Below are 21,452 nucleotides of genomic sequence, written 5' to 3'. Positions count from 1 at the left end.
ACAAGGTAGTCAGTCTTTGTAAAGATGAAACCCCGGTTGAAGCTAAAGACGTACTCAAAAGAAACAGATCCACAGAAATGGTGGAGGCATTGCACTGTGCATAAAGAAAAAAATATACTTGCACAGAAATTAAGGAACCAGAACATGGAAATATTGTGGGAAATGTCTGAATAAGAATAAAAGGAGAGAGAAACACAATAATACCATCATGGGGATTTATAACAAACACCAAGGAGATATGCTGGGCAGGCAGAAGATAGGTAAGGCCTTTTTATATCAGAGGACCAATCTTTCAGAAAATCATGAAATAATGAGAATGGGAGATTTCATTTATCCTAACAACTGCTGGAAAGTTAACTGTGTCAAGAATCAGAGGTTGAACAAATTCTTGACATCTCTTGATGAAGGACAACTTCATTTTTCAGAAGGTGGAAGAAAGAAAAAGGAGATCTAATATCCTGGACCTAATCTTCACCAATAGAGTGGAATTAATTGAAGAAGTAAAAGTGATTTGCACCTTGGCAAAAAGCGATAATGTTATCCTTGAATTGATAAGGGGAGGGAGAATTGTCAGATTTGAATTCTGGACTTCAGAAGAACAAATTTTGATGAACTCTTAGGAAAGGGTCAACTCTAATGGCTTGAAATCCTATGAAACAAGATAGTTGCAATTGCAAACAATTTATACAAGAAGGAAAAATTGAAGAAATTTAAAGGGGCCAGCATGGATACACACAGAGCTCTCTAAAATACCGAAGAGAAAATGGAAGGATCGGCACATAACTGAAGATTACAAGGTAGCCTCAAGAAACTGTAGGAACTGTGTCAGAAAGGCTAAAGTTCAGAATGAGCCAGGGCTTGTGATACCAAAAATAATAAAAAAGAATTCTTGTAAAGAAAACCAAAGAGGTTGTAGATTTCTCGTGAGAAGAATGTGATGAACTGATATAGTAGATGGTATAGGAACTGTGGAACTGTGTCAGAAAGGCTAAAGTTCAGAATGAGCCAGGGCTTGTGATACCAAAAATAATAAAAAAGAATTCTTGTAAAGAAAACCAAAGAGGATGTAGATTTCTCGTGAGAAGAATGTGATGAACTGATATAGTAGATGGTGAGAAGGTAGAATGTCCTAACTCCTATTTTGTACTTATCTTATCTCAGAAGGGAAATGGAGCCTTAAATGATCATTGTTTTGTCACTGGGACAAGAAAGGAACTACAGCTTAGGATAGACATGAAAAGAGTAAGAGAAAGGACTTCACTAATTTAAATGAATTCAAGTCTCTAGGACCAGATAGAATGAATCCTACGGTACTGAAGGAACTAGCAGAGGGACTGCAGAGCTAGTTTTGGACATCTAGGAGTTCTCAGAGGACTGGTGAGTTTCCAGTACACTGGAGGGGAGAAAAGTATGTCCCCAACTTCAAGAAAGGGAAGGAAGAAAACTTGGGAAACTATAGACCTGTCAACTTGAACAGATTATTATACAGCACATTTATGAGTATTTGGATAGGCATGCTACAACAGGAGTTAGGATGGTTTATCACAAACACATCATGCCAGACTAAACTTATCTATTTCTTTGATTGAGTTACAAGCTTAATAGGTCAAGAAACCAAGCCCTATGAGGATTAAAAGATTAAATTATCTGGGTGTGTTGAATTTACAGAAGAGACAGCTTAGGGCAGATATATGATAGTCGTCTTCAAATATCTGAAGAGTCATCACGCAGAAAAGGGAATGGACTTATTCTCTATTGCTCCAGAGACCAGGACCAGAACCACTGTATTGAAATTACAAGAAGGTTCAGGATAGACATCCTGAGTGTATGAGTTGTCATCCAGAGGAACAGGCTACCTTGTGAAATGGTGAGTTCTCTGCAAACAGAGGCTAGATGGTCTTCTGTCAAAGATGCTCTAGTGGATCCTGCACTGAGCAAGCATTAGGCCTAGATAACCTTTAAAGTCCCTTCCAACTCTATGATTCTACATCAATATTTTGTCCTTCAGTTTATATTGGTAAAAAGATATAATGTTAAGAAGGAAATTTAACCAATTCCTATAACATACTGTTCATGGCTGATTCCCAGCTCAGAATTCCTCCTAAGCAGAGGAAACACAGAGAGATGATTCAAAACTAACCAACAAAACTTCTAAGCTAACCTGCAGAAGATCCTTGATTGTAAAGTTCCCTTTACGCAGCTGAATCTTAAAAAGGTTTGGACAAATAGGTAGCCAGGTTACTAATGTATCTAGTTTCTCTGGCTGTGTCTTGGACCCTTCTGACTAAACTGTATTCAAGAAGACCCTGCTTACTAATTCTGATTGTGGCCCACCTACAGGAAGCCCTTTCAAGTGGTTAGAGCAGCAGCAGTCCCCACAGGGGCAGCAAATAACAAAGCAGTGGTGTGCCAAAAACAGTGCTGTGATGCAAATCCTGCTGCTCTAGTATGTACATCATGATGTTGCATGCATGTAGGAAAGGGGAAGAGCTTTCATTGCATTGGCACAACACTGCTTTCCTCGTTTTGATAAAAGAAGAGGATCATGCAGACACCTTTGCAGAGCACCTATTACTTATGTCACTGAATAAAACAAGATACCCTTACATACTTAATGGGCCAGTACTTAATCATACTGAAAAACAGAGTTTATTACAGGATTAAACATTTTAATGGCTAATTTATAAGTTCCATTATTCGCTTTTTAAAAAAGAACATCTTTAAATAGGCTGCTTTTACTTTGAAGAAAAGGGGTCCAGAGACTCTAAATCTAACCTCAGAAGTTTCCCGCCAAAAATAACCAGCTCATCTGCTATTTGTTCCCCCTTTTCAGTGGTGTTTGCCAAAGCAGAACATTTAGGAACTAGCAGCAGTTTTGGCAGGATTAGGACTACTAGAAGTGGGCTGCAAAATTCAGAAGACCACTGTATGTCTCCATCCTTCAAGGGTTTGTCCAGATGTTTGCCAATCTGGCAGCTCTTGCCAGGATCCATCAATAAAATAACATCTGGGTTCACACACATTAAGCACCTACTTTTTAACCATATTTAACTGATTAAGCAATAATTGGCTCCAGAAAGATTTTGCCTATTTGTGCTCAAGCCCTCTTCTGTCTCTTTGATTCCTGAAAATGTTTTGCTTTCCAGGGATTCCTATCATCAAGCCACTTTTTGGAAATCCATGGAGAGGATTTGATTGCTGCATTTGACTCTAGTTCAGAGATTTCAGGTACACATTACATGCTCCAGAGTAAATGATCAGATTACCAGGAGATCTGAAGAAGAGGAATATGTTCAGACTTTGTGTTTACACAAAGGAACTACTCAGTATTCCTTCTAGTCTGTTTTTAGCTTCCCTGCACAGGTGTCCGTCTTGGACAACAGGCAAAACAGTCTGCTTCCCTCTGCCTTTAATTAAGTTTACTTGACACTTGTAACATGAAGGCCAAACACACCTGCTTCCCATTTTTAGACCATTCATTTTCCTTGCATTGTTTAAAGTGAATTCAAGGATTAGATCTTTAGGCACCTGTCATTTGAAGAATATAATGTAAGTTTTTTTAAAAAATCTTTTAAAAACCCAAGTTAAATGCCTTGCATTGTTTCTTCCTGCCTGAGAAGGAAAGCATTTCAGGTTGTATCTTTGTATGATAAAGTGTAAAAATTTGGCCAACGCACCTTATTGCCTAGGGCTGAGAAAAGTATATCTAGAATTGCTAGGTTGTAACCTAGAGAAGATTCATATGTATTTAAATTCCCTGATGCAACATTTTTCTGTACTCTGGGGTTGCTCTGGAAGATAATGTAAAAAAATTCAGCTGGTATAGAATGCAGCAGCTAAAGGAAATCATTACTGTAATATAACATCTATATATCAGTTACTGTACTGGCTGTTGATATATTTCCAGGCCCAGTTCAATGGTGGTTCTTCAAAGTCAACCGCCAAATTAATTTAAGGAGCATCTCCTTCAAAATAGGTCTCCTAATCTGGTGTACTGGTCCAAGGTGATGGTGGGAGGACTGCAGGTTTCCCCCGCTAAGAGGTGGGAGGAGTTACAGGCCCAAGACCTCTGTGATGGTCTGGACTCTTTGAAATACCTTGCTGTGTGGTACACCAAGCACTGTCCTGGTTAGCCTTTCACAAACAGATTTATTTATGAAGCCTTTTGGCTCTTCTCATTTTTGATGCATATTATTTCTTGGTGTTGATATTGGTCGCTGTCTATATTGAGATAGGACTGGCTGTTGTAACATGTTGTGTTTTATTTTATTGTATTGAAAACCATCAGAATTTTTTTAATTGGAACAGTATACAAATTTCTGTAAATAAAGAAAAATAAATCTATGTTTCTCAGGATTCAGTAGTTTTGGCTCTCATCCAGTCTATTATAAAGGCCAAACCCTGGACCTGCATTTGCCCCAAGTGATGATAGGTAGATATACTGATGGCACCAAACCCTAAATCTGTGTTCACTTAGTGGCTTCTTATAAATATTAAACAGCAAAGGTGACAGAATGGGCACCTGTGGGATTCTGCAACCTAACAGAAGTCTCTTACTACTGGAAGCGTCCACGCATACAGCAGCACAACCACTAAAGAACAATATCCCCACTCCAACTCCAGAAAATTGCCTCAATAGGACACCCTGCTTTATCATATCAAAAGCTACAGAGATATCCAAAAGTATCAACAGAATAATACTTCCCCGCCTTATTCCTAGACAAGATGATTTGTCTGGACAACCAAGACAGTTTTAGTATCTTAAACCTAATTGGAATGGGTCCAGATAACCTGTAGCCTTCAAGGATGTACGAAGCTAGTTTGTCACCACCATCTCAAACACCTTGCCCCCAAAAAGTTATTTGCAACAGGGTAGTTGTTTTCAAATATTTCTGGATTCAAGGAAGCCCATTTAGGACAGCCTACTTCTTTCAAGGCAGTGAGGGCCACCACTGATGTAGTCAGGCTTTTATGACTCCCTGAATCCACCTTGTCAATCTCCCTTTGCTTGACCTTAATAACCAACATTAACAGATTTGAGTTTACATGTCATGGACCAGACAGAATGAAGTGTCTTGTCTACATTGTTAGGTCTCAGAACTCAGAACTGAAACTGATCCCCAATTCATGACCAGATGGTGTCCAGATACTTTTTGAAGTATTGCTATAACTGTGGCAATAAGTTCTATATGGATGCAAGCAATTTACTCCTTAAAGTACATAGCAATTCTTGGATTGAGTAACCAACAGTTTAAGAGCTATGTAGAACAGTTCCACTAAACAGCACCTTGCAGGTAAAATGGTGAAAAAAGGTGCCTCCCTCACTTCTGTAAAGTGTAAAGGCAAAACATAATACTTTTACATGTGCTTGGTTACAACTGGTTTTATATATGCTCTAGCTATCTTATAAACTATTTTATAATGATCTGTATTTCCCTCATCGGTCAGAAGCAGAAACACTCTTATGCAAACACATTATCACTATCAAGCACTGTCGCATAATGCTTTCCTTTCTGAAATACATAATGGATGTTCCAGTCCATATATACAAGAGCTCTCTGTGCAGGCAAGGTTCTGAAGTAGCTGGAAAAAAATGTCTTCCCATTTTGTAAAAGAACTAGGTTTGTTTTGGTTTGCCAAATGTAGATACTTTATTATTGAACTTGTCTTCTATTTGTTCTGTTGATGGTTGTTTATTCTCTAGTTTAACCATTTCTTGTTCAATGTCTGCTTCAATAAACAATATGCACCAGAAATGGATATGTTCACAGACTACATCATATCACAGATGAAATATACTGTAGCCTCAAGGTCATGTATCCCCAAAGAACTAATAAAAGGGAACAGATTGGGGATGAAATCCCCTAATGAAATCCATAGATCCCTCTGCCCAGATTCTATTTAGTTATAGTCAAGTACAGTAACATCCTGATGCGGAGACCAAAGGTACAATCCAAAAAGATAACATGGTCACACTCCTTATATGTTCTTATACTGAAGGGAATGATTTTTGGAGGCTTCACACCTTGATTCCTGCCAGAGGAGGGGGGGATCCCCATTAAGCCAACAGGTTACTGGGTGATCTTAGGCAAGACATTTTCCTTACTACTGACCATATTATCTGTTTGGATACAATAACTTATTTCATCTTAGTGTAAGAAATAACAGAATTATCAATCAAATAACACCATTCTGATCTGAAGGGTCATTGTATATGGAAAACTGTAAATCAGTCCTGATTAGTTAGAATCTGAACAAAGTTTTGGTGGGGCTGGCAAGCTAACTTTCCAGAAAAGATATTGGCATGTCCATATTTGTACCAGCAACAAAGACTAAAACCCAGCATTGCATTTTCTGGCTCAATGATCAAAATGAAAAGTAAGTGCTTTTTGATTTCTGCTGAAAAGATTAATATAAATACAGAAGGATTAGTTTGTTGCAGAGCGGTACATTTACAAACTTTCCCAAGATAAACCCTACAGGCTTCCAGAAGACGCCTTTTCCAAGAACTGATTTCCTATTTGTCATAGTTTCCTATTTCACACCCTCCGCATTTAGAAAACAATCGTATAATTAGATTGCCCTTCATTCTGTAATTATCTAAGTTCTTTTAATGCATAGGTTTTTAGGCTCACCTCTTCAGCTAGTTTCTAAGAATTATTAGTCTCACTCATTGCCCTCTCTTTCTAGCAATTTCTATAAGAGCTAACTAAAAGGAAGATCTAACTTCCAGAGAGGGATTTAGGAAGAAGGTTTTTTTGGATTGGCTTGCAATCCTTCAGTAAGCTAGCATACAGTTATTCTAATCTAGGGGAAGCCAGATTTAATACACGGGCCAATATGCTCCTCTAAACTTCCTACAGCTCTCTTTAAAGAACCAGAAAGACTGATTATTGCTCCTCGGTAAGCAAGTGTACTGAACATCCAAATAAAACTCAAATATTAAGAGCTCAAATATACATTTTATGTTAAATAAATAAATCAGCCTAGACATGCAATCCTTGTGAGTTTTTTAGATTGACTTACTGCACTAGAGACTTGAGGGGTTTATGGGTTTTCATTGAAATAGCAATGGCCACACCACTGGGAGGGTTCAAAAATAGGAATGACCAATCCATTTCTGACAAAACTCTTAGATTAAAGCATGATATTTGCTACTACAAGAACTGTCTTAGAACAGATTGTATTTTCAATGCCTGAGAAGAGGTTCTTTAAAGCAAAAATATAAAAAGAGTAATCTGCCTGAATTTATGGCAGCAAACCAAATGTGATGTGAGTTCCAGAGACCATGAATGCAAGACGATCTCTCCCATGAATACAAACAGTCATGTCCCCAGCAACAGGTCTCAAGAGAATGTGATATTTATTATTTATTTTAGCTGCCCATCAGAGTTGTGTATTTAACTCTGGGTAGCAAACAATACATATACAGAGGATATAAAAAAATTAAACTCCATTAAAATAATCCAGTCCAGAGTAAGAATTAAGGAACCACATAACAATTCCATATGGTACACACAGAGATATTGGGCTCCCCTAACATCCTGACCCTAGGACTTGAGGGAAAAGCCAAAAGCCTTCCGGAAGACCTGGAAGGACAGGGCCATCCAAATCTCAGAGGGGAGGCTATTCCCATATAGCAAGTACTGTGACAGATAAGACATACCTCCTCAGTCCCACAAGACATCACTGTTTGATAGAGAGGACCTGGAGTATGGCTAGACTGTCGGATCTGGTCTGATGTCTAGAAACTCTCAGACAGTCTCACAAATAATGACCTCTAGGCATTATGGGGTTGCCTTATGCTCCATGAATTCATCTCATCTCCTTTTAAATCTTCTAGTGCATTTTCTATGCTATATATTATTCTGTATAGCTCTCTTAAGTCTGTATGATTTTATACAGTATATATAATTTTCTACTCTGGTGTTCCCTATAGAGCTCCTATGTTCCCCCTAGGGGTCTTAGCTAATTTTGGCTGCTTTTTTCTATCTTTTCCCAGTTCTATAATATCATCTATGACATACAGTAACAGGGATATCTCACAATATTCCAGTGGTGATGACACCACACTGTCCTATAAAATCTTTATAATATTGGCAGTTTGATCTTCAGTTCTTTTTTTATTAACCCCTAACATAGAATAATGCTTTGTCGCTTCCTATTCTCCAGCAGTTCTGATTTCTTTGCCTCTAATTCCCAAGATTAGAGTTGCCTGGAAACTTAGCTGATTGTCCTGGCAGAACCTCACTTTCGAGCCCTTATTTTTCTGTATCAGTGCATCAAAGGATCCAAAGGTACAAGGACAGATTTTCACGCAGACAGATGAAAACAATGGAAACAATGAGTTCCAGGCCTTGGAAATTCACTCCCAAAGCAACTATTATGTGCAAAATAGGCAAGCAAGTGCATCAGATGGAGAGCAGGAGCAACATTGTGTTGAAGAGTGCTGACAGGCTCTGAGTTCATACAGTGCTCATTCATACTGTGGTGCACTCAAGCAGCTGTTACTCATAGATAAAGATAAGCTTTAGGCCAACCTATTTCATTTAGAAATCAATGTCTGTATGAGCTTGACTACATCACTCATTTTGCAGATGTCACTGACACTCTGAAATACCTTTAATGTGTATCTGATATGCACATCTGCACTGGCAGATGTTTTAAGTCACCTGGGGCACTGTTTGTTGCTATCCTGTGTCCAATTACTTGGGAGGAAGTTCTACTGAAGTCATGGGATGTGTTTCTGAGCAGACATGTATCAGATTCTGTTATCAATGGAATAACTCCCTCAAAGAGTGAATGCATGCTATGATCAGCAAGGATTTTAAAAATACTGGACAAAAACAAGCATCTTGGAGGGTAATAATTAACAACATCATTTGTAGTCTGAATTCAGCCATCTTCAGAACGGGAAAAAAGCCCAGTATGTCAATACATAAAATGTATGTCTAATAGAAAGAGCACTGAAAGGAGTAGCTATATACTGCAAACTAAATGAGAATCAAACAAGCAATTTAATCCATAGGCCAAGTTCTCTGCTAAGCCATAGATTATTTTATCCTGGTTTATTAAATAAGTTACAGTGGCTAGGTCCACACAATTTGTTAAGCAGAAACCAAAGAAACCACAGAATGGTTTGGAATGTTGTAAGCCATTTTGTAGTTGTGGCCCTTATTTCGATAAAGAATGCACAAGATAGTAAAACTGTTCCAGACTACCCTGCACTTCATGAGATGTGTGGTTTTCTCATAACTGAATTTGCCTTATACAATAAATAATGAAACTAGCGTGTCACGTAAAAAGTTTAGATTAGAACCTTTCTCCCTGACAGCTTAAGTCCAGGGAATTTGTTAATATATATTATTATTTACATGGAGACTTGTTATAAGATATCCTTCAACAGGAAGAAGTGTAAGTTATAACATTTAGGGAGGAAAAATATAAGTCACACAGTGTCAGCCCTTTGAGGTAGTCTAGACAAGAAGTACTAACACGACCCTTATTGTAAGGTTGCAGTAACATAATCTTGCAAGTCCAAAAGAACCTCTCCTCTCCTTTATTTTACTTTCCAGAAAACTAAGGAGGGTCCCTTCTGAGACACTTCCCATGCCCCCTTTCCTTCTGTGGGCTGAGATATCTTTTGCATGATGGTTGTCTAGTCCACGGATCTTCCTCCTGTCCCCCAAGATCATTCCCACATACCATCACATACATATAGGATTAATTTATCACTTGGAAAGACTATACTTGGATGTGAACATGAGCCAGCAGTGTGAGATAGCTATTAGAAAGGCTAATATGGTTTTGGACTATGTTAGAGGCAGCACTGGATCAAAGACCTGTGAAGTTTTTATTCTCCTCTACTCTGCACTCATGAGACCACTCCTGGAACACTGTATGATTTTAGGTACACATTTCCAGAAGGGTACTGACAGGATAAAACATCATCCTTTGTCAGAGTATGATGACAAAGGTGATACAGGGACTTTAGGACAACTTCCTGATGGTAAGATCTGTACACCAGTGAAATAGTCCACCCATGGAGGATGTGAGTTCTCCATCTCTGGAGGTTTTAAGAAGCTGGACAATCATATCTCATGTATGATTTAGGTGGTTTTCCTGCACTTTGCAGAAGGTTGGACTAGTTGATCTTTGTGGTCCTCTTCAACTCTCCAATTCTGTGATTCTACTATTATAACTGTTTCTGATGAAGAGGACTGGGTACCTCTGCAGGATCAAGGCTTGCATCCCAGCCAGCTGCTGGAGAAGATCCTGAAATAGGAACATCTAGAAAGTAGGGGTTGCTTAAAACTGTGCCCGTCCAGATTAAAAAGAGTGGAGACAACTAAGGCTGCATTACTGAAGATGAAGTGAGCATCTGAAGTTAAGACTGGTCAGGATCTGAGCTGTTCCAGAAGAAAAAATAAGCAGGATCTGAGGAAATATCCTGCTTGGTAAATTGAGGTCTGTTATCCAATGTATCTTGCTATTATCTGCAACCCTTTCCAGTACATCTTATAAATCCTACACTGTGTACTAGAACCCTTGGACTTGATTTATTTATAACCTTTGGACAGTCATTTATAGACTGATCCTTACCTCCATACCCAGAACATGGCTTGGCTATAAACCATAGACCACACATTCAAGAAGCAGCTGTTTCTTCCTGATCTTCTTTCCTGCTTTAGAAATCCTCTCTTGGTAGCAAATGCCAGTTACTAGTGAATTATTGCAACTGCAATAAAAGCAAGACAACTATTAGAACTTCCACCTGCATGAAAGAGTGAGTTCTGTTAAAGGTCAAGTTGGCTACCTAATTTTGAGAAATAGGTCACAGTGAGATAGGACAATTCCTAGTCTTCATGCATTACTGTAAGTAACCCAACCCAATTGAATTAATTGAAATAATTACCTGTTTAATTCTCCTAGCTTTTTCCCACTTATGTTGCAATCCCTTTGTTGATTCCTAGATTGTAAACTGTAGCCCAGAGAACTGTTTCCTTTCCTAACTTGGTAAATCACCATTAATATGTTGATGCTATATAAATAACTGAGTGGACACTCACTTAAAGGCATTGCAGTGAAAGCATATTCTTTTGGCCAATTTAAGGAGATGAAAATTTGCTTGCTTTAGACCTAGAGAACATTTGCTTAGCCTATTTCATTAGGAGGTTTTGGGGTGGATTAATAGTTGGTGTGCTGGAAAATGAAATAACAGGTTTGGAATGACATGAGCACTCAGGAGATAAAAGCAAGGAATAATAGGTCCTTGGAGCCTGCAGTTCTGTCTCTAGGAAAATCATCCTGGCAAAGAAGAGGACAAATTGATCAGTGAAGGAGTGGCTGCAGGAAGTTTGCTTTTCCCGTTCCAGTCAGATAAAATATTCAGCTCCTATGGATATTTCCTCTGGAAATGGATTTATTCAACAGCCATGGGAACATGGAGCAATCTTTTTTATTCAATCAGGGATGCAGGAAAGCAAGATCTGTAGGCAGTGCCTCAATGCAGAGAAGTAGCGCATCTGAGCTCAATGACCATTCAAAATGTGTATAAGGCTCAAAGGGACCTTTTGCTTTGAGTTAGCACCATAGAAGATTAGCTGCTTCACTGGTCCTGGACAATTTTCTGCAAGTGTGCATGCAGAAGATATTGCCACCAAAGCGAAGCAGCTGGCCTCCATGCTTTCAGCTGGAGGAGCAATGGTGGAGTGCCTCATTTTTCCATACATCACCTTGGAATCCTTCAGCATCTGGAGTCCAGGTGTGTCCACAAAGTGAAGTAGCACTGTATCACACATCACCATATAGCTAGAATTTTCTTGAAGAAAGGATTGCCTTAAAAAGTAAAATGTGTTGCCTGTTTGTTGATGTTCTGATTAAAAAGTTTTTATGTTAGATAAAAGCTACTGTGTACAGTATATGTTCACATGCTTCCCAAGTGTCTTTTGGTCTTTAAAAGCATTATATGGTCCTAATACATAATATTGTATTGTAACTGGATTTCCTGTAACAGTAACTCCCACATTCTGCCCAAAATGTAACTATTGGTACCTGGGCAATTTTTCTACAAAAATCAATTAAATTCAGATCAAATGAGAAATATATTTGAAAATATTTTTAATGTGTTGATTTTTTAAAATAACATAGATTCGTGAATAGCATGATATCAGTTCCAATTTCCAGTCTTAAATCATGTAATTTGTCTAGTGTTGGAGAAGTATTTGTTTTAGCAATGTTCTTTGTCCTTTGTCAGAGGACAAAAATCTTTTGAATGATCCGTTCTTCAATTTTAAATTCTCCAGAAGTAACCTAATCCTGTTTTTATTCATATATATGAATATATCTTTATTATTAATGAGCTGAATAGAATTTTGAGAAAGTTAATCTGATCTGCAGATTGCTTCTTTTCCAGTTCTCTACAATTTTGCCAACAAGGTTTATGATTAAAAATGAATAATGGGTTGGAGATATAGATTCCAGATTCCAGAGTTCAGCTGAAAAAGAAGCAAGAAAGATGAGAATAAAACCAACACAGAAGTTATAAATGAGAGTTAAATGGGATATGATTTTTGTAAAAACAAGAAATAGAAAACACAGATGGAAAAATCTGGGGATAGGTTAGATAATAAATAACACTATCAGCAAGTTAAATGTTATTTTAGGATAAACTATTAGAAATTTAGGATGCAAAATATAAGGTAAGGTAAATAATCCGTAAATCTTTTTTTTGTTTGTTTGTTTTAATCTCCAGGCACCCCAAATTTATGCTGCTGAAATCCTGTCATCAAATTGTGCAAGTGTAATTTTCTACTTGTTTCTGGAAAGCAATTAAAGAAAGAAGATGTGACAAACTTTCAGATAGGTTTCGCATACCTAAATCATCAGAAGACCCTTCTTTAGAATCATCCAAAGTAGGAAAAATGGTCATACTGGTGTGTCTGTTATAATGATGTGCCGTATTCTGTGGTCCTTGGTCACTGAAAACATCACAAGAAACCAAACGAAAGTGCAGAGACTCAGGTTACAAAAATGTATCCACCCTAATATAAAGCAACCACAATTGTGTAAGTGATCATTAGAACATTTTGCATGCATAAAACTATTTGAATCAATGCCACACACTGGCAATGAATATATCACAGTTGCCTTCCAGTAGGGTGTTAACAAAAAAGATATTTTAATGCAGGCAGGATCATGCTATGTAATCAAGGACTAGACTTGGCAACTGCCTGGATGATCTTATGAATCTATGCTCAGGAAAATGTAGCTGTGGCATAGCTAATCCTCCTACAAGGAAGATGAGTCAGCTACACTGATTTTTTCGTTCTTCTCTGAGAAGTGAAGTACAACTTTTCTGAATATCTGCTTTGATTTTTCACATATTTAATAGATAACTTACACTATCCCTACACTTAGAAGATACTTTTCCCTGCAGACTGCAGAGTTTATAATGAAAGGAAGAAGACACTGAGCAAAAAAAAAAAAAAAAATCCTTGAATTTATTAATTGAGGAAGCACTGAAGCAAAGGTTCTTTTTTATTACCATGTCACATAAAATACTGGAAAGGACCCTTTTCATTTTCTATGAATTTAGCTTAATGGATTAGTTGTACTTTAATGAGACTTGCCTGAGTTTAAAAAAAGCATTTAAAACGACCTTACTTTCCGTTTATCACATCCAGTCACAATTTGGTAACTCAGAGAAAATGTTCAACATTGACCTTGCTGCTTTGCTTTCAGAACTTTTGTCAGCTCCTTTCTGATTATAGTTACAAACTCTGCTTAGACACTCTTTCAGCACAATGTGCGGACGAGAATGAATCCAGAAAGAGAAAGGGTGAAAAAATTATACGATCTGAAGAGAAACCGGAGTACGCTTCTGCCCTAGGCTACCCAAGTGATGCTGCTGAAATGCTTTCCTAGTGCCTTGAGGCTGTGCAGGTCTGGATGGTGAGGAACCAGATTTGACTCAGTCTTGACAAGAGTGAGTAGCTATGAGGTCTAGGGCCACCTGTATCTGGTAATTTTCCATAGTCAGCTCTGACTGAGTCAACCAGATGGAGTCGGTGTGCAATCTGAGGGTCCTCCTGGACTCATGGCTCCTGCTCAGAGCCATGAGGGTCTTCTGTTCCTGGCCAGGAGGGTCTTTATACAAATACATCTTGGGTCCAGTTGCTCCCATTCCTAGATCACAAGGCACTGCTCATGGTAACACATGCCTTAGTCATCCTAATTGAACAATTGCAATGCACTCTACATGGGGCTGTCCTTGAAAAGCATTTGGAAGCTTCAGTTGGCTGATTTTACATTCTGTTATTGTTTTAATGTTTATCTTGATGGCATTTATTTATTTATTTATTTAGTTAGTTAGTTAGTTAGTTAATTAGTATGCCGCTCATCTCCCCCAGTGGGTGACTCTGGGCAGTTTTATTTTGTATTTTGTAATGTGTTTTTTGTGAAATGTCCTCATCTGTGCTTTATTAATTTTTTTAACCTACTGCCTAAATTGTAAATACAATTTTTAATTGTAAACTGCTGTGACAGAACTTTTTATGGGAAACAGTATAAATAAGTTTCAGATCAAGTCCCTGTAATGGGAGTAAGGCAGCCTCCTTCTGTTGCCATGAATCCTCTACCACTGTACATGCCTACCATGCAAAGTTTTCACTGCAATTTTCAGCCTGTGGTGTCAGTGGACATTATATGGAAAAAAAAATCTGCCATTCCATGCAACAAATATTTTTAAAATATTTTTTGCAAATTTGCTGACTTGATGAATAGCCTTAATCCCATGGTTTTATCTAAAATGATCCCAATAGAGATAGAGAACTGACACTAAGGGACACTAATGTTCTGTGATTATAGATGTTTTTGAATGGATATTTCCTCTCTTGCTCCCTGAAACAATTTGGCAGATTGAGTTGATGGATCCAGCAGTGAGCAAAGGTTTGCAGATATCAAGCATCAAGCTGTATGCTAAATTCATTTTGATTTCCCCTTTTCATGATCTGCTCAGACAAATCCTTATCAGAGGAAGAGCTGAAAGGAAAATTGGATGACAGACCAGGGAAGCAGTGGAAGACATATTGCCTATGTTCTCAGACCTGACAGAGGACACTTCTTTCTGCCTCTTTGAAACCCAACTGAGGCACCTGTTCCTGAAGGTGCCCTGCAGTTTCCAAGCCCAAAAGAATTTACTTACTTCCTTATTTATTAAATTTGTATGCTGTCCATCTCCCCCAGCGGGTGACTCTGGGCAGCTCACAATGAAAGTAAAACCCATGTACACCCACAAACAGTTAAAAAATAAACACCCCCATTAATTAATTAAAACTAATTAATTAATTAATTAAAAAGTTAAAAACAAGCCCTATACATAAAAACTAAAAACATTCAAGATGATGGGAAGTAAAATCAATTACCCCACAAGCCACTTCCACTGGTGTGAGCCCCCATCTGGCCCCCAGGCCATCTGGTATAGCCAAGATTTCACGCTCTTCCTGAAGGCCATGAGAGTGGGGGCACACTGCACCTTGGGTGGTAGGTTGTCCCACAGAGTAGGGGCCATGGCAGAAAAGGACCTCTTCCTAGATCCCAACAATCAAAATTCTTTGACTGGTGGAGTCTGCAACATGCCCCTTCTGCTGGACCGAGTGGGGTGGGCTAATATAACAGGGGCAAGACAGCTCTCAGATAACCTGGTCCTGTGCCATGAAGGGCTTTAAAGATGATAAGCCACACCTTGAATTGGACCCGGAAGCAAACTGGCAACCAATGTAGCTTGCGTAACAGTGGTGTTATATGGGCTCCCCGAGGGCATTCAAACCTGCATTTTGTGCCAGCTATAGCTTCCAGATACTCTTCAAGGGTAGCCCCATTGCAGTAATCCAACCAGGAGGTGACCAGGGCATGAGTGACCATGGGGAGGGCCTCCCAATTGAGGAAGGGGCATAACTGACCCACAACACAAAGTAGCACAAAGACCCTTCTAGCCACAACTGCCACCTGCTCTTTGAACAGGAGTTGTGAGTCGAGGAGGACTCCCAGATTACGCACCAGGTCTGTCTGGGGTATTGCGACCCCATCAAAAACCAAAGATGATAAACTCCTGGATCTTGAGGCTCCCTGTACCCACAGCCACTCCACCTTACCAGGGTTCAGTTGAAGTCTGTTGTCCCCCATCCAGGTCTCTACAGCCTCCAGGCATTGCAAAAGGGTAGCCACAGCATCACTTAGGTCACCCGGGATGGAGATATATAATTGAGTATCATCAGGATACTGATGATACCTCATCCCATGGTGCTGGATGATCTCACCCAACGGTTTCATGTAGATGTTAAATAGGAGCGGTGAGAGCACCGAACCCTGAGGCACCCCACAAAGTAAGGGCCGGGGGTTGGATCTCTTGTTCCCTATCAACACCAATTGGGTTCAGCCTTGGATAAAGGAGCTGAACCAGCACAGAACTGTGCCACCCAGCCCCAACTCCTGCAGCCGACCCAAAAGGATACCGTGATCAATGGTATTGAAAGCCACCGAGAAGTCAAGAAGAGCAAGGACGGATGCACTATCCCAATCCCGCTCTCACCAGAGATCATCTAAAAGTGCGACCAATGCTGTTTCTGTCCCATAACCAGGCCTGAAACCTGACTGATAGGGGTCCAGACAGCTACCTTTCCCACCACCTTTCCTAAAAAGGGAAGGTGGGAAACTGGATGAAAATTGTCCAGAAGGGTGGGATCTAGCAATGGTTTCTTGAGGAGGGGGTGGACCAAAGCCTCCTTAAAAGGCTTCAGGAACACCCCCTTCTGGAAAGATGAATTGACCACTGCCAATACCCACACTAAAGTCACCTTCTTGGTGGCTTTGACCAACCAGGAGGGACAGGGATCTAAAATACAGGTAACTAACAGCCCCAAGGACCCTGTCTACTTCCTCCAGGCCAACAGGATCAAAATGTTCCCAAATAACTGGGTAAGGCCTTGGGCATCTCCACTGGACCCGCCTCATGCTTGGCCTCCAACTGAGAATGGAACTGAGCGGATAAAAACACCTGATTTTATCCGTCAGGTGTTCAGCAAATTCCTCTGCATGGCCCTGTAGATAGTCCTTTGAGCCATCCATACCCAGGAGGGACTGAGTAACCCTGAACAGGGCTGCTGGGTGATACTCTGAGGATGCAATAAGAGTGGAGAAATAATAGCGTTTTGCCACCCTTGCCACCACGAGGTAGACCTTAATAGCGGCTCTGACTCATGTTCGGTTGAACTCATCTTTAGTTTTCTACCAGTGGAGCTCAAGACATCTCTTGGCCCTTTTCAGCTCCCTTAACTCCTCTGTAAACCACAGGGAGTGCTGGGGGTGATGGGCCAAGAGAGGCCGCACAGGCGCGATCCTGTCCAAGGCCCCAGCTGTCTCCTTATTCCAGGTTGTGGCCAGGGCCTCTACTGGACCGTGCAGCAAGGCCTCAGGAATGACCCCCAGCTCCCTTTGGAACCCTTGTGGGTCCATCAGTTGCCGGGGGTGGACTGTTCGAATAGGTCAGATGCTTCCAGATGCTCCCATATGTTAACATCTTACTGACCATCAACATCTTGGAAGATATTATCTGTGTATGTGTTTGGTTTTTATTCTATTTTTATTGTATTTTTTATTGTTTTTATTGTATTTTAATATTTATTGCTCTTTTATTGTGAACCGCCCAGAGTCACTTTTTGTGAGATGGGCAGTATCTAAATTTGAAATAATAAATAAATAAATAAATATCTGGAAAAAATGATGGCTTCATTTGAGAAGCAAGCTAGGTGGGAGGTGTCAATAAAGATTTTTTAAAATAGCAGAAAGCAGGAAGTAACAGTTGGATGCAAAGAAACAAAGCAGGACTCTAGATTTGATACAAGAACTTCTGTAGACATGCAGGTAAAAAAAAAAAGTGAGATGGTGGCCACAACCATCCATCGAAGCCCCCTCCCTTTTTTACGTGTGTGTCAGAGCACGTAAAAAGGTATGACTTTGCAGCCACCATCTTTACTTTTTTAGCCCCTTGCCCCCTCCCTCCCAAGGATACCCCTAGTTTGGTTAGAAATTGCATAGGAGAAGCATTGGAACTCAGCTCCAAAATGGTAAATGAAAAATAAAGTCTATTGTGGCGCCTTGAGCATCCCAAACTTATTCAGTACAATCTTGCGCCATTTAATAATTTGCCGTATTGCTATACTCTTTCAGTAAAACCTTCCAGGCCTGTTTATAGATAAATATATGAAATAATAAAAATAATATCAAATGTATAATTCAGTCATGCTGAATAATAATCAAAGCAGCATTAGAAAAGAATAAAAGGAAGGCTTTGCTTGTCACAAAGAGAAGAGAATAGAGATGGTAGAGGTCAGTCTCCAGAGAGAAAGTAAGAAGCACATTCTAATGACATGGCTATTACCCCAGTTACAATCTCGCTTGTACATGGCACGGCAGGGATACCAAGAGGAGAGCCACAGCTTGGCAGACAACCCTCTATTTGCCTCACTTTCATGTTGTCAAGAAACAGGGAACAGACATCAGGGTGGGGACCATCCAAATCTTGGAATGAGGTTCCTCCTGAGATTTGGATGACTCCGTTCTGCTGGTGTTTTGAAGGGCCTTGAAGACCAGGCTCTTCACCCAGGCCTTTGGCAAGGATGATTAAAGTCCCTTTTGGATTGTGTAGATCTGTTCTTTTTCATTCCTGTCCAGTTTTGTCATCTTGGCCATCTTTTACTCCTTTGTTTTTCTTTATTAGGGCACTTTTTTCTTGCTTTTCTTGCATTTTATCTGTTAAGCACCAGAGTCACTGGGGGTCAGGAAGTCTATAAATTAATAAATAAAATAAACAAACAATAAATTATTAACACTGCTGGTTACCATGCATTTCCACAGAACCCAGTCCTTTCTCCATTTTGTGAGAGAGGGTTGTGGTAGGTATTGAACAGTTAGCTTCTAGGTTCAGTTAGCTGAGTTGTGACCATCAGTGTCCTTAACTCAAGCTCCCATAACAAAAACATTATTACTTCATTTGGACCTACAGCCAAGATTGCAGCTACAGATACAAAATGCCTTTCCCTCCATGTACTACCAATCTGCCACTCTGCCAAGTCTGTAGCAACTTTAAGAATGGAATTGTATTAGCCATATCAGCTCCATTTCCTATAGCATAAGTTCATTCAGAATGCCATCACTTACAGCAATTGCTTCCAAGCAAAATAGCTCCTGTGACCTCCCACTCCTGGCTCTCAGAGCTCCAGGAATCCTGTAATAACATGTCACTCAGGAAACAGACTATTTCTGCTAAATGTGTCAGCTGGAATTCTGCAGCTGTTTTCTTCAGCTTCTGCCAGCTTAGACGAGGCTCTTTTTAGTAAGCTGAAATGAATTCCCTGAACACTCCCCACTGCAGAATAAGTTGAAGCAGATAACAGCAGATCCATGACCACCGGTGTTAATTCCTCACACTCATAACCCTACTTTCTTTCCAAACCAAGTCACTTGCCTGAAAAATAGGAAGAGTGGAATATGTTAATAAACTTTTCTCTGAGCTGCTTGGAAAGATCTCAGATTTCATTAGAATCTTATCCAGTCCATCCAGGTGCAGAATATTTGACTTCCAATGACAGGGAGGCTAGGCTATGAAGACTACTATACTACTTTCCATAAGTATCTGGAAAAGTAATTGTCTGCCTCCAAGTGTCTCCACACTTTCACAGTCATTTTCACAATTTTTATGTCTTTAGGGAACTTTTTCCAGATTGACATATCTGCTTAACATCATTTGCATGCCATGGAATATTCAACAGGGGAGATTTATGAATGGAAAATTGCTGCATATGGAGTATTGACCATATCCATAAGCCTTCCTAAGTGTTCTGTATGCCCTAGAAAACATTTAATTCCTTCCTGTGACTGGAGCTTTAAAAGATAAGATGGTAGGCAAATGTTATTTAATGAACAGAAGTTTCCTTTTCTAATTTATGAAATTGACACCCCACCTTTCTTCCAATGGATGATACTCAGAGAAGCTACAAAAATTAAACAACTTATTTTAAAGACAAAGGCATAATTTAAGAGCACCCTATAATAAACAAAAACACCCTAGACATTCCATACTCTCAGTCAAAATCCATTTACACAGTGGAAGACTCCCTAAATAATGCTTTTGTGTGCTGAGGTAAGGATATGTGAGGGGAAGTTCACCAGACCTCCACTGATACAGAATCTTAAAGATTAGGAGAAGCTACTCAGAAGTTCCTTCCTTGTATCCCAAGCAGATGCAGCCTCTAATGATAGAAGAGCTGAATTAAGGAAATCTTCTGATTTTAAGGCCTAGAGAGGTTTTTGTAAGACAATATGGTTTTTCAGATAACCTAGTCCTTTTGATGATAAGTGATGTCAACCACACCCAATCTTCCCATTGCAAAACTTCTCAATACTGCTTGACCGAACTGTGAACCTTGTGAATGCCAGACCTGTCATTATTGCACAAAACCTTCTATGGTTTTCTTATTTTAAACTTTTGTCTTAGCATCTTTTTCAACACTTTAGTAACTAGACCAGCACTTAGCCAACCTGGATCTAAGAAAGCCAGGCAACATTGGACCTGGTTAGTAATTCAATGAGAGACTAATAGTAAATAGCAGGTTGGCTAGTCTGGAAAGTCAAACAAACAAACAAATAAATAAATAATCTCATGAGAAGAAAGAAAAATAAGTTCTGCACCATTGCCAAGAAAACTACATAGATGTGTTTATCAAGTCACCAGGAATCATGTTTGATTTGAGGGAGACTTTGCCTTTTAACCTACAGCCTTTAATGTATAAAGTAGTGATATTTTTGTACATGACAAGCCGAACTAAAAGAATTCAAGATCTGAGCAGCAAAACAGATGATCAGTGCCCCACATGTGTCTCTATAATATCTCTGACAGCTGCCTGATCAACAAATACGTTGGTATAAACAAAAAGAGTCTTATTTGTGTAAACAATCTGCATATCTGGTACATGACAGGATTATCCATTGGATTCAATGCTGTATAGAATAATGATGCAGGCTAAAGTACTGGCTTTACTTACAGATGCATATCTGAAGAAGATAGCACAAACCATATGTTTTTAAATTTAAGAGCAGCAAGGATCCCTGAAAATTATTTCACCTGTCCTTGGTGTTGTAGAAGCAAATACAGCAAAACACATTGTGAGGGGAAAGAAATCTCCATATATTACAAACAGGAGTGTTTTTCTTGACAATATTTTGGATTCTCTTTTCCATTTTTCCTGACAAGTTTTGCCCTTGAGGAGGCCTTGCCTTATTTTTTATGCAAAAGGAAATTAGCAGTATTTTTTAAAAGGTGACAGTTCATATGACTAAAATTAGGATGCTCTTTTGTTTGGCAGACTTGTGTATTAATTTAAACTAGCCTTAAG

Source organism: Python bivittatus, unplaced genomic scaffold (assembly GCF_059951505.1).
Source record: "Python bivittatus isolate LINGU-HERP-01145 unplaced genomic scaffold, Pbiv_v1 ctg000480_np1212, whole genome shotgun sequence".
Taxonomy (NCBI): Eukaryota; Metazoa; Chordata; class Lepidosauria; order Squamata; family Pythonidae; genus Python; species Python bivittatus.
The sequence above is the reverse complement of the archived record's forward strand: the minus strand, read 5'-3'. Positions refer to the sequence as shown.